Source organism: Nicotiana tabacum, chromosome 4 (assembly GCF_000715075.1).
Source record: "Nicotiana tabacum cultivar K326 chromosome 4, ASM71507v2, whole genome shotgun sequence".
In the NCBI taxonomy this organism is placed as follows: Eukaryota; Viridiplantae; Streptophyta; class Magnoliopsida; order Solanales; family Solanaceae; genus Nicotiana; species Nicotiana tabacum.
The window spans coordinates 140,955,379-140,968,755 of record NC_134083.1 but is presented as its reverse complement, the minus strand read 5'-3'; the positions used below and the strand labels follow the sequence as shown (position 1 = coordinate 140,968,755).

Here is a 13,377-nt window from a genome sequence, read left to right as displayed (position 1 = left end):
AAATCTTGCCTTATATTTGTCAATAGTACCATCATCTTTCATTTTCCTCTTAAAAATCCATTTAGAACCCAATGGTTTATTGCCCGGAGGAAGATCAACCAATTCCCATGTATGGTTGTTCGGTATGGATTCTATTTTACTATTGACTGCCTCTTTCCAAAACAATGATTCAGAAGAAGACATATCTTCTTTAAATGTTCGAGGCTCATTTTCTAATAAGAAAGTCACAAAATCTGGTCCAAATGAAGTAGACGTTCTTTGACATTTACTACGTCTTGGATCCTCCTGATTATACGTACTTTCTTTTGTTTCTTCCCGAGGTCGTTTAGGTCCTTCACTAATCGACTCACATTCCTTTTATACGGATATATATTTTCAAAAAATTCAGAATTATCTGATTCTATAAGCGTATTATTATGAATGTCGGGATTTTCTGATTTGTGAACCAGAAATCGATATGCTTTACTATTTGTTACATATCCTATGAAAACATAATCAACGATTTTTGGTCCTATATTTCAGGTTTAGGATTTGCACTTTTCCCAAACACCCCCACACTTTAAAATAATTCAAGTTGGGCTACTTTCCCTTCCTTTTTTCATATGGAATAGATTTCGTTTTGCAATGGGGTACTCGGTTTAGTATCCGGTCAGCCGTAAGAATTGCTTCCCTCCACAAGTTCTGTGGCAAACCAGAACTTATCAACAAAGCGTTCATCATATCCTTTAATGATCGATTCTTTCTTTCCGCAATCCCATTGGATTGGGGCGTGTAAGAGACCGTTGTTTGATGAATAATTCCATATTCTAAACATATCTCTTCAAAAGAAGATTCGTATTCACCACCCCTATCACTTCTTATCATTTTGATTTTCTTGTTAAGTTGCATTTCAACTTCATTTTTGTATTGCTTGAATGCATCTATTTCTTCATCTTTACTGTTAAGTAAGTAAACATAGCAGTATCGAGTATTGTCGTCAATAAAAGTTATGGAATACATCTTTCCACCGTGAGATGGTATTGACTTCATGTCGCAAATATCTGTGTGAATTAAGTCTAAAGGATTTGAATTCCTTTCAACTGGCTCATAAGGATGTTTAACATACTTAGATTCCACACATATTTAACATTTTGATTTTTCGTATTCAAACTTAGGCAATACTTCCAAATTAATTATTTTTCGCAAGGTTTTATAATTGACGTGTCCCAAACGTATATGTCATAAATCATTTGACTCAAGTAAGTAAGAAGAAACTGAAATTTTATTATTTTAACATTACATTCACCTTAAAAGGGCCCTCAGTAAGGTAACCTTTTCCTAAGTACATCTCGTTCTTACTTATTAAAACTTTGTATGAAACAAAAACACACTTAAACCCGTTCTTGACGAGAAGTGAAATAGAAACTAAGTTCTTCCGTATTTTATGAACATGACAAACGTTATTCAGAGTCACCACCTTGTCAGAGGTCATCTTCAAGAATATCTTTTCATAACCTTCAATTTTGGCCGTTGCAGAATTTTCCATAAAAATGGTCTCGTCGGGTCCAGCGGGAGCATATGAAGAAAATGCTTCTCTAACAGCACAAATACGGCGGGTGGCACCAGAATCAATCCACCACTTCTTAGAATTTCTCACTAAGTTGCATTCAGACAACATAGTGCACAAGTCATCAATATCATCATCTGTTTCAACCATATTTGCTTAACCCTTTTTCTTTTCTTTCTTTGGAGCACGACATTCTGTAGCTTTGTGTCCAACCTTTCCACAGTTGTGGCAGTTTCCCTTGAATTTCTTCTTGCTGGGATAGTTGTTTGGTCCAGAAGACTTCTTCCGCTTTTCGGATTAGTTGGAGCAGTTTCAACAATATTTGGTCCCATAATTGTTGAGTTCCCACGTGTCTTCTTTTCTGCAGTTTTTTTGTCCTCTTCGATCCCCAATCGAACGATGAGATCTTAGAGTTTCATCTCCTTGCGCTTGTGTTTCTAGTAGTTCTTAGTGTCCCTTCATAAAGGAGGCAACATCTCAATCAATGCTGCAACTTGAAATGCCTCATTTATGACCAAGCCTTCAATAAAAAATTCGTAATTAGTAACAAACTTAATTCTTTCAACAAAAGCATTAATTCGGATTATACCTTCAGCAAGGAGATCATGAATTATAACTTGCAGCTTTTGAACTTAGATAATGACAGGCTTGTTGTCCACCATTTTATTGTCCAAAATCTTGTCTGCAACAAACTTCTTCAAACTGGCATCCTCGGTTTTATACTTCTTTTCCAACGCATCCCATAGTTCTTTAGAAGTTTCTGCATTACTATAGACGTTATAAAGATCATCCTCCAGTCCGCTAAGAATGTAATTCTTACACAAGAAATCTGAGTGCTTCCATGCCTCAGTCACAATAAAACGCTCATTATCAGGAGTTGATTCTGGCAGAACTAGAACGTTCTCCTTGATGAACTTTTGTAGACTCAAAGTAGTCAAATAGAAGAATATCTTCTATTGCCCACGTTTGAAATCAATCCCGAAAATTTTTTCGGGCTTTTCTGCCGGAGCCGGTGGTGGCACAGAATGACTGGAAGTAGCAACACTGCTCGTAGAGCCAACCATAAGGGTTACTATTTATGTCATTTCTGTTAACAACAAAATAGAAACAAAATTAATTAACAGTGAAGTATTTAAAATATTCAAACAGAATAACTTTAACAAAAACAGATTAAATACCACAGTGAAGATTTTATTTCTTCAAACCGAATACCGAACAAGACAAAGATTTTAATCTCGTAATGCCAACCAAGGAGTAGAAAATTCGAAGATTTTAGTCTCCAAACTAAGAGTTGAAATCACTAGGATGTAGTCTCCCATAAACAGAATATAAGATGAATACAGAAAAAATAATTAAGTTCCTTAAGCTTTTTAATATTCTGTATTAAAAAATATATATATTCAAAAAACAGAAACAATGTAAAACCAGAAATGCAGAAGAACAGAACTAATCCGTGCCCACTGAGTTCACAGTGTTTCCTTAAGGAACTTAATCCCCTCCTAGTACCTGAGGTTTAGGATAATTTTCTCCTAGGATAAAATGTATAACCTCACTGGTGTAGCGGTACTTCAAACCCCAGTGACAACGAATGCAAAGAACAGTAGTATATCACACTTACTACTTTCTTTTTCGTTAAAACAATGCAGAAAGAAGAAGGAGAAATCAGAATTTCGTAAGGAAAATCTGAGGGAGAGTTCATGTATTTATAGCTAAAAACGTTGGGTTATACTGAAGAGTTACAATTCTTCATGTAAGTTTGCAACTCAAAATAGCTATTTTATAAAACGACCATTTATGCAAACCGCAAAATTCAAATTATAACAGAAACATTAAAACGGAGGAAAATTGAATTACCGTTATAGTAACAGTCTAATTTGGATTAATTAATATTGTGTTAATATTAACAAATAAATTTGGTCCAAATAATTAATTAATCAATCAGATCATTTGACCGAATCCGAAGCCAAAGCCGAGCCGAGGAGCGATGATGACAAACTTGCCTTCTTCTCAACTTTTTAAGAGCTAGAAGAAGTGCAGTTGTAAATATACCCATCAAAACTCTTTTCCTCCTCCAATATGGGACAATGTCCCTTTGTCAAAGAGAAAAATTCAAAAAATTTATTTTCCCTCCATTTCCCATTCACTCTATTTTAAGCTCTAAAAAACTTAAACCCAACATTGAGAAGATGAAACATTAGAGGTATCAATTATTCTTAGGTCTTGAGAAGAGAAAACATTAAAGGGGTCATGTTTTTTAGCTTTATAAAATAATTATTGAGTGTTGAGATACTTACTTGATGCCGCATCGAAAATCTTTATATCTATAACTGTTTTTGGATCCGAAGGAGTGCCTAGATGTTGTTCTTCCTGTAAGGATGGCTGCTTCTCTAGAGTATGAGGGGGTAAAAATGCCGTTCAATTTTTTATGGGTATTTTAGTAAATTTAACGTTACAACTTAGGGTCTATGATTAGTTTCTTAAAAGGAGCCTTAGCTATTTTTTGCGTGTAAAATAACACCTTGTCATAGTTTCCAAAACGGGATCAAGATTCTGTAGTTCAGAATACGCTGTTTCTTCTTCTTGTATGTTCTTCCTAGTTCTGTTTCATTCTCAATCAAGAAAGTTTTTTGTGTCATTCTCACTCATTCAAGAAAGTTTTTGTTTTCAAAGTCTTCAAAGAAAGAACGGAACCCATGGAGAATAATCCTCAATTTCGTCCCTCTGACACTGATCTGATAATGCAATTGTTGAAATTTGTGGCTGGAAAATGCTTACCAACTGAAGAATTGATTGGCTTTGCAGATGTTTACAGCAATGAGCCATGGCAATTAATTGGAGGCATGAGTTCCAAGAAAACCCATTACTTTCTCACCCAATTGAAGAAGAAGAAGCCCACTGATGCCCGATTCAACAGAACTACTGGTAATGGGACTTAGACACAGCAGAATAAAGGCAAAAAAATTCTTGATGAGGATGATAGTCTCATTATTGGGTATAAAATAAGCTTGACTTACAAACACAAGAAAGACTCCTCTTTGAATGGCCGCTGGTTGATGATGGAGTGTTTCTTGGCTGACTATCTTCTTCGGGAGTTGAAATCTGACGAAGCTAAAGAGTTTGTAATCTGTGCGATTAAGAAGAACCCCAGATCAGAAATCAGAGGAAACAGTATTGCTTCTATTGTAGAGTATAAGAGGTTCATTGATCGTGTCTTGCAAGAAGGGGTTCATCTCCAAACCCCTTCAGAACAGAGTACTATGATTTTGTCTAAGTTGGAGAGTACCTCGTCTGATGTTTTCTCTATGGGACAACTAGAATCAAAAGATGGAATGTTGGTTATTATAAATCAGACTGATTCTGATGAATTCTTTGGAATGGTGAACGTGGAAAATCAAGAATGGTATTATCAGGAAGGTGATGAGGAGGAAGTTGATTGGGAATCTATATTGGATTTTGGGGATCATGGTTCAGTGCAGAATGACTTGCTTTACTAATTCTGGAAAATTGAAGCTTGGTAGATTTTTGAAAAGGGTATTTTTATTCTTGAGTTTCTTTGAATTAGGGTATTTTTGATAACTTTTTTAAATTAGGGTACTTTTAACTGGGATATCTGTGAAATCTTAGGAGCATGATTCTGACATTGACTTATTAGATATTTAGATTATGTTGGTCGTAGAATAACAACCAACACATTTTTCATCATCGATTTTGTGCAATGTAGATGATGTTGTCATTTTCTTTGTGACTCTTAGAGTTCATTCTTATTGTTTATAATGAAAAGTTCAATTATGAGAGATGCTCTTTTTTATTTTGCTTTTGCTCACTTGTCGATGTCCTGTTTCTTTGATCTGTTTGACATTTTCTCTTGATGTTCTGTTTTATGTTTTGCTGTTTAAAGAATTATGTTGTTTCACTATTTTTGGGTTGTTGGTAAAGGATCACTCTTCTTATGATCTGTAATATCAAGTTGCTAAAAATAAGACAACAACAGCAAATAAGAGCAAGGCACCATTGCTTTCACTCCAGGTAATTCACCTTTTGTTTCTTTTTGTAGTATTAATTTCAGGCATCTTGCTATCTTTCTACATGTTATGCTATTCTTTCAACCAAAGACTCACCCAGCAAAGACAAAAATACTGTATTCTTTTTTACATCTTTCAAAAATCCTGTACAGCTTTCCCAGTGGAGCAAGCTACAGAACATTGGAAACTCAAAAGAAATAACCAATAGAGAAAGATTTAATGCACTCGCGGTAAGCGCATAGAGTTTTATTGATAATCTCAATGAGCTTGTAACTCAAAAGGCTTAGACATAGAAGAGTTATCTGCTCTTCTGTTTTCTTGTTTTATTTTCTTAATTCCATTGGATATGTGGGCAAATTTATTTACGTTGGATTTATATGTAATGAAGTGGTATTATGCAAAAACAACAGCAAATAAGAGAAGTTGAACTAATTTAATGCCTGAAGAAAAAGTTCCATTTGTAGCAATGACAGTAGGAGGCTTGAAGAAGAGTCTAGAGGAGTAAAAACTGAATGTGCTGATTGACTATTGATGTCGAGCCAATGCAATTTTTGGCCTCTGAAAGTAATACTTCCTCAAGTTCACACTCCATTAACAACTCGAATTCAACAGTTGCTCAGTTATGCATGTTGTGTTACCTAAATAAATGGATAAATATGGGATGTTTTCTCTTGTACACTTTATTTATGCACCCTATTTAACCTTATGTTGCCTCGCTGGTAGCTGGTCGCTGTGTATGTGATCACGCCTAACTATGCCTTGTAAGAAGGACTAAGCGGTCGCTGCAAATATAACCCGGTTCAAGTCCGGAGTCAAATCTCACAGGGAACTAACCTATTTACTACAACCTTAAATAATGCTAATGATAAGCTCAGACAACTTCCGGATGCAATAATTTTATGAATAATCAGTGGAATTTATTTAGCCAAGGAAAAATGACAATAAAATTAGCAATAATCAAGACTAAAATTGAATTCAAGGGTAAAAGGATCTAGGGCTATTGATTTCCCCAATTGTCGGATTAATTCTCAACTCTTTAGCTATAATCTCGCCGTAATAATCTATGAGGATTATGAGTTCGAGGCTACCGTAATTACCTTTCGATCAATTACGATAATGTACTAGAAGCATTCTCTCGAACTACTCTAGTTAACAATTTATGCAACTCAGAATTATCCCACCAAAGCTTCGTTATTTCTAACTCCACTTTTAAATTCAAGTAATTAATCTCTTAACTTCCCCAAAAGTGGTGTTGTTTAACAACAATATAACCAAGTATTCTTTCTCAAGCAACACAAGGTGAATAGACACGATTAATCGAGGGCCCTTTCAATTAACCACAATACAATACGTAATTGAACAGTCATAGAACAAACACGGCTCAATTATAACAAAATAGAGTCAAGACTTCATTCAATAATTGGTTCCATCAACCCTAGATAATAGATTTAGCTACTCATACTAATGAAAAACAAATCACTAAAATAATTGATAATCAACAAATAGAAGTATGAAGAAGAAGATGAAAATTATTAGGAATTTATCCGTCTTCTCTCCCTCGTTCTTGCCTCTAAAATCTTCTAAAAACAGCTATCCCCCACTTCTGGGCGAGTTTAGGTTTCATATAGATTTAGGTTAGTCGCCTAGAAAATTACATAATTAACCCTGCATGTTTGGCTTTCGTCCGCCCGTCCGCGGCCATGGATTCGACCACGGATTTGGACTGCCTCACTGCCTTGAGTTCGCGGACCAGTTCACATCCCACTCCGCGGCCGTGCACCTGGATGGGTCGTTTCGCTTGCTTTTCTCGCTCCTTTTCGACCGGGCTAACCTTCGATTTCCCTTTCACATTCCATGTTGACTCCAAAACACTCGTTAGCTCCCTCCTAGCTTGGAGTAGCTCCTGCAAAGCATCAAATTCTTAATTAGAGCATTTTGTTATCTTTTAGTATTCAAATATCAATAAAGTGCGGCTAAATTAGAGTGTAAGTAGTGTCTAATTGCATAAATATAGCCTACTATCAACACCCCACACTTAAACTATTGCTCATCCCCGAGCAATCAAACCACATTCTAAGAGGCCTAACTTCACTGAGCGACTTCCCTACTCGTCACACCAAGAATATTTCACATAAATTGAGTACATTAGTGCAATATCTACACCTCAAGAGTTGACTCCCTCTAGCCACGCAATGTTCCTAACCAGCTTACTTACTCAATATCAAAGGTCCAGACTTACCTCTCCTCCATGAATCAAGTGCCTGCTCACAACAAAAGAGACTCATTTCACAATCAGTAAAATTCACACACACTGAGGAACTTTAAAAGGAGCAGAATTCACTCAGCCTCAGAAATGACATTCTTGTGCCACAGAAAATGCACTATAGGCTTGCCCGTAGTGTACGACTCTACTAATTTAGCTCACTCAGTCTAGGATCAAGTAGGACTTTATTTGGATGTAATGTAGGCTGTAGGTTGGGTAGAATATATTTGGATATATAATAGTGACTACACCTCCCTAAGCACTTTAATACATTTATTTTACAATCAAGTCCACACCTAAGTTAAACCAATATTTTCATTTTTTTAACACCACATATACCACCCCACACTTCTTCTTTGAGAACAATCACCTTAAAAGCCACCAAAGATTTATTACCAAACAACATGATACACTATTAACAATGTTCTTCTCTTTTTTCTTTTTTTTTCACAAGTGGCCTTTTCTAACAAGATATACCGTTCTCCTTATTTCCTAGTTTCACTCAAAAGCTCCATAAACTACCCCACACTTTATCCTTTGTAAATTCATAGTATTTCTAGTGCTTACGAGAGGTAAAGGATTCAAAAAGATGGTCAATTCAAACAAGGGATAGGGCTTGTAATGTGGTTGCCAAGAAAACAAGATTACAGGCTAAACGGGGTTAACTATGGTACCTAGAAAATAGGTGGGTGAAGTATGTATATATATGGTTTAACAAAAAAATGCCTATATAAATTCCCAGACTAAATAAGACTACCATTTCGCTTTGCAGACACACAGGGCAAGTTCTAGGCGTTAAATGTCGTGCACAGAATATAACAAGCCTCCCACACACATGGCACATGACTCATTCTAAATTAAATCATCAAACATTCAGATCAGAGTACTTCAGCCAAATTAAAAACATACATTTTAAGGCCTTCTTACAAGAGTCAACAAATGAGCCTAAGCGTCACACTAAAGTAATCGCTATATTCAAGGCATTACGAAATCAAACAAGACTTCCTATTTTAATTCTTCCCATAGCCCATAAGTTCCTAACTAAAAAATAAAAAGCTAACTACACCCGGTTCAAACAAAACCTTTGGAAAAGAACCGTGGTTTGAAGAAAAACCAAGGTGGAATTGATACACTACTACAAAAGAAAATCTTTTTTGTTTTTTTTTCTTTCGACTTTAGTCCCTCAAAAAACCCGTTGAATGATATCCACCATTGGGCCAAGTCAAAATTGATTTATACAAATAAACTACGAAACTATCTACATACAACAAAGTATCCCCCACCCCACACTTAAAAATATGGCATGTCCCCATGTCATACAAAGTAAGGTAATGTGAGGTAAAGGAACTTCCATGGTGGATCAGTCTTGATCGGAGACAGTGTCAGGGTCGAGATGACATGCTCCCCAGCGCACGCAGCCATCTCATGATTTTCTTTTCTGACTTCGCATTTTGGGTTGCCAAAGCATCAACTCTGGTCCCCAATTCCGTGACAGAAGTGCGCAGTCCTACCATGTCTTGTTCTAGGCTTGTCATTCGCGTGCTCCATCTGCCCTGGGATGGTTCTTCAGCCACTGCAGCTTGTTCCTATGCGGGTGAGGCAGGTTCAACCTCCTCCTGCCCTTTATCGCCCTCTTCCGACGCATTAGAATCGTCACTATGAGTTGCTCCTGGTGCCACCGGGTCTTTCCCGATGGTCACTTTGTCTGCCCGGAACTTTGCTTCTTTCTTTACCATGCCATCCGCATTTGGGTTCTCAGGCATCCTTGCTGCCTGGCACAATCTAGTGATTAGAGAGGGGAAAAAGAACCCATACCTCTTCTGTGTTGAACGGACGAACATCTCAGACTGAAGAACCTTGGCCACATCAAAGTCGTGCCCATTCACGAAGCACCATATCAAGGCAACTCTCGGACCATTTACCTCCGTGGTGTTGTGGGACGGTAGTAAGCGACTATTGATGATGTACAACCAGCATTTTCCTTCAAAAGTGAGTGAGGAAGAGTGTAGCTTCGATCCCGGCACAACCCACACTACCTGTTTGTATGGTGCACAGATAGTTCTGAAAAACCTGTTCCATGTGATGGGTTCTCTCCTGTAAGTATCATAGAAATCCTCCTCCCCATTGAATTCAGGCAATCGATACACTCTCCTGATGACTTCTAACGAGGCATCCACCCTCGTGTCTCGCATAGTGCATATTCTATCCTCATGTTCGGGGCAGTTGGCATAGAACTCCCGAACAAGCATCAAGTTACCCTCCTCCGGCTCTTTAAAAAGCTGTCCAATCTGTGCCTGATCAACTCCCGATACATATTAGGGCATTCATCCTGGAGGGACGCCCTGTCAATACCCCTTTTCGGTACAAGTTTTTTAGTGGCCTTCAAACTGAAACGGTCTTGGGCAGCTCTGGAGACAAACCTGGTACGATCAAACTGAGCTGCACTGGTCGGTGCCCGTCCCCGAGATGAGCCTCCATGACCACTTGATGAGGCCCCGGTAGCGCGTCTCTTCCTTGAAGGTTGCATGTTACCTACACAATAAATACTACTATCAGCGGAGAGAGGAATATGTGTCCCAATGGCGGTTACTCAGACTTCACTCGCACAATTGGTCACAATTTATCTTCAACACTCATTAAGGCAAATCAACAAACAGGTAGTGTGCATATATACCCCCAAGTCACCCAAAGACCTAATCAAACCCAACAATGTCTTCCTCCAAATCATTCAATTCAAATAGCCTCCATATACCACATATAAACCACAATCCAAATCCCAGACAAAAGTACCTATGATTTTACTACCCTATACAGAAAAGGAAAAAACAAATACTAAGAAAGAGGAATAAAATCATGTACTTAATTGGAGATCTTGAGAAGAACGGAGGTTGGAGATCGGTTGAGTGGAGAAGAGAAGGAAGGAGAAGAGTCTTGTGTTAAAAGGAAAATATGGGGAAGGGAGGAGTTTGGGTTCTTGAAGTTAGGGAGGGAAGAAGAGAAGTGGGGGGAAGTGAGGGGTTTGGGTTCTTGGAGTTAGGAAGGGAAGAAGAGAAGTGGGGGGGGGGAGTGAGGGGTTTGGGTTCTTGAAGTTAGGGAGGGAAGAAGAGAAGTGGGGGGAAGTGAGGGGTTTGGGTTCTTGGAGTTAGGAAGGGAAGAAGAGAAGTGGGGGAAGTGAGGGTTTGGGTTAAGGAAAAGAAGGGGGTGGGGGATTAAAAATAAAAAACTTACCTCGACACGCCCGCGCTTTCGCGCCCCAATCCGCGGCCGCTGATTCTGGGCAGAGGGGGTCCCAAAATCCGCGCCCCAATCCGTGACCGCAGATGGGGGGTAGAACACAGGCCAAAATCCGCGGCCCAATCCGCGGCCCAATCCGCGGCCGCGGATCTCCGTCTCCAACCAATATTTGTGTTTGCCGCATTATTTACCTAGTCTTGGGTTAATTTCGACCCCCAAATCCTTCTGATGTACATGATATTTGCCCTGCACACTAGTAGGTCGGTCAAAGTCATTCAAAATCAATTACAACAAACAAAGTAAGAAACATAATGGGTTGCCTCCCAAAAAGCGCCTAAATTAACATCGCGGCACGATGATTTACAACAAACCATGGGTTGCCTCCCAGGTAGAGCCTGATTTAACACCACGGCATAATGCATGCTTTCATTATCACTCCTCATTCGCGTACTGGGGCTCTTCCAAAGTTATCACCACTCTATCCCTTTTCTCTTCGACCATTCCAAGGTAATGTTTCAACATTTGCCCATTTACCATGAACTTATTTGTCCCATCTTCGGATTCAATCTCCACAACTCCGCTTGAGAACACTTGCACCACTCTGAAGGGTCCTGACCATCTGGACTTCAACTTACCCGAAAACAACCTCAATCTCGAGTTGTATAACAACACTAGATCTCCGGGCTTGAAGTTCCAATCTAAGATGTGCTTATCATGGATCATTTTCATCTTTTCTTTGTATAATATAGCATTTTCAAATGCATGGAACCTGAATTCCTCGAGCTCATGTAACTCAGTGACTCTACTGGTGCCTGCGGTCTCTATATCCAGATTCAGCTACCGCAGTGCCCTAAGTGCTTTATGTTCGAGCTCTACTGGAAGGTGGCATGCCTTTCCAAATACCAACTTGTATGGTGACATACCAATTGGAGTTTTGAATGCTGTGAGGTATGCCCATAATGCATCATCTAGCTTCTTCGCCCAATTGGTCCTTGTTGCATTCACTGTCTTTGTCAGGACACTTTTAATTTCTCTATTGGACACTTCAACTTGCCCGCTCGTCTGTGGGTGGTACGGTGTGGCTACTTTGTGGCGAACTCCATACTTTTCTAACAGACGTGCGAACGCTATATTGCAAAAATGGGTTCCACCATCACTGATTATAGCTCTCAGGGTGCCAAAACATGTAAAGATGTTTTTCTTTAGGAAACTTGTTACCCCTTTTGCATCATTGGTTGGGAGAGACACCGCTTCGACCTACATGGAGACATAGTCAACCACTACCAATATATATTTGTTACCATATGAGGTGACGAACGACCGCATAAAGTCGATCCCCCACATGTCAAAAACCTCCACCTCTTGAATTGTGGTCATCAACATCTCGTGACGGCGAGATATGTTGCCTGTCCTTTGGCATTCATCGCAACTTTTGACCCAAGCATGGGCATCCTTGAACAGAGTAGGACAATACAATCCCGATTCTAACACTTTTGCTACTGTCCGGATTCCTCCAAAGTGTCCACCATATGCTGAAGCATGGCAAGCCTGCAAAACAGAAGGTTGATCTTTCATGAGGATACACCTCCGGATCATGTTATCTACACATATTTTAAACAATAGAGGTTCGTCCCAATAAAAGGCTCGACAGTCGCGGAAGAACTTTTTTTTTTTATTGAGGAGAGTTCATAAGGTACAATACCGCTTGCTAAATAGTTAGCAATATCAGCATACCATGGCGTCTCCTCCATTATCACAGCAAGTAACTATTTATCCGGGAATGTCTCTGTTATGTCTTCAACCTTCATTCTCTTTTCAGCTCCTTCTAATATTGAGAGGTGGTCTGCCACTTGATTATCCATCCCCTTTCTGTCACGAATTTCCAGATCGAATTCTTGTAGCAAAAGAACCAGCGAATCAAGCGTGGCTTTGACTCCTTCTTTGCTATCAAGTACCTAATTGCTACATGGTTAGTATAAATAATAACTTTTGAACCAATTAAGTACGACCTGAATTTGTCGAAGGCAAACATTACAGCCAGCATTTCCTTTTTTGTTACAGTGTAATTGAGTTGTGCACCGCTGAGCGTCCTGCTTGCATAGTAAATCGGGTGCATCATCTTGTCTTTTCGCTGTCCCAAGACTGCTCCTATAGCATAATCACTGGCTTCGCACATGAGCTCGAATGGTTGCTCCCAGTTGGGTGCAACAATGATGGGTGCAATTATCAGTCTCTTCTTCAGCTCCTCAAATGCCAACCTGTAATCATTAGAAAACACAAAGGGCTGATCCTTTTCAAGAAGTTTAAATAAA

At 38.9% G+C, this 13,377-nt stretch overlaps 1 pseudogene; it reads left to right on the top strand.

The window, feature by feature from the left end:
• Positions 1-3,996: 3,996 nt before the first annotated feature.
• On the top strand, positions 3,997-5,354 carry LOC142180234 (NAC domain-containing protein 46-like; annotated as a pseudogene).
• Positions 5,355-13,377: the final 8,023 nt, after the last annotated feature.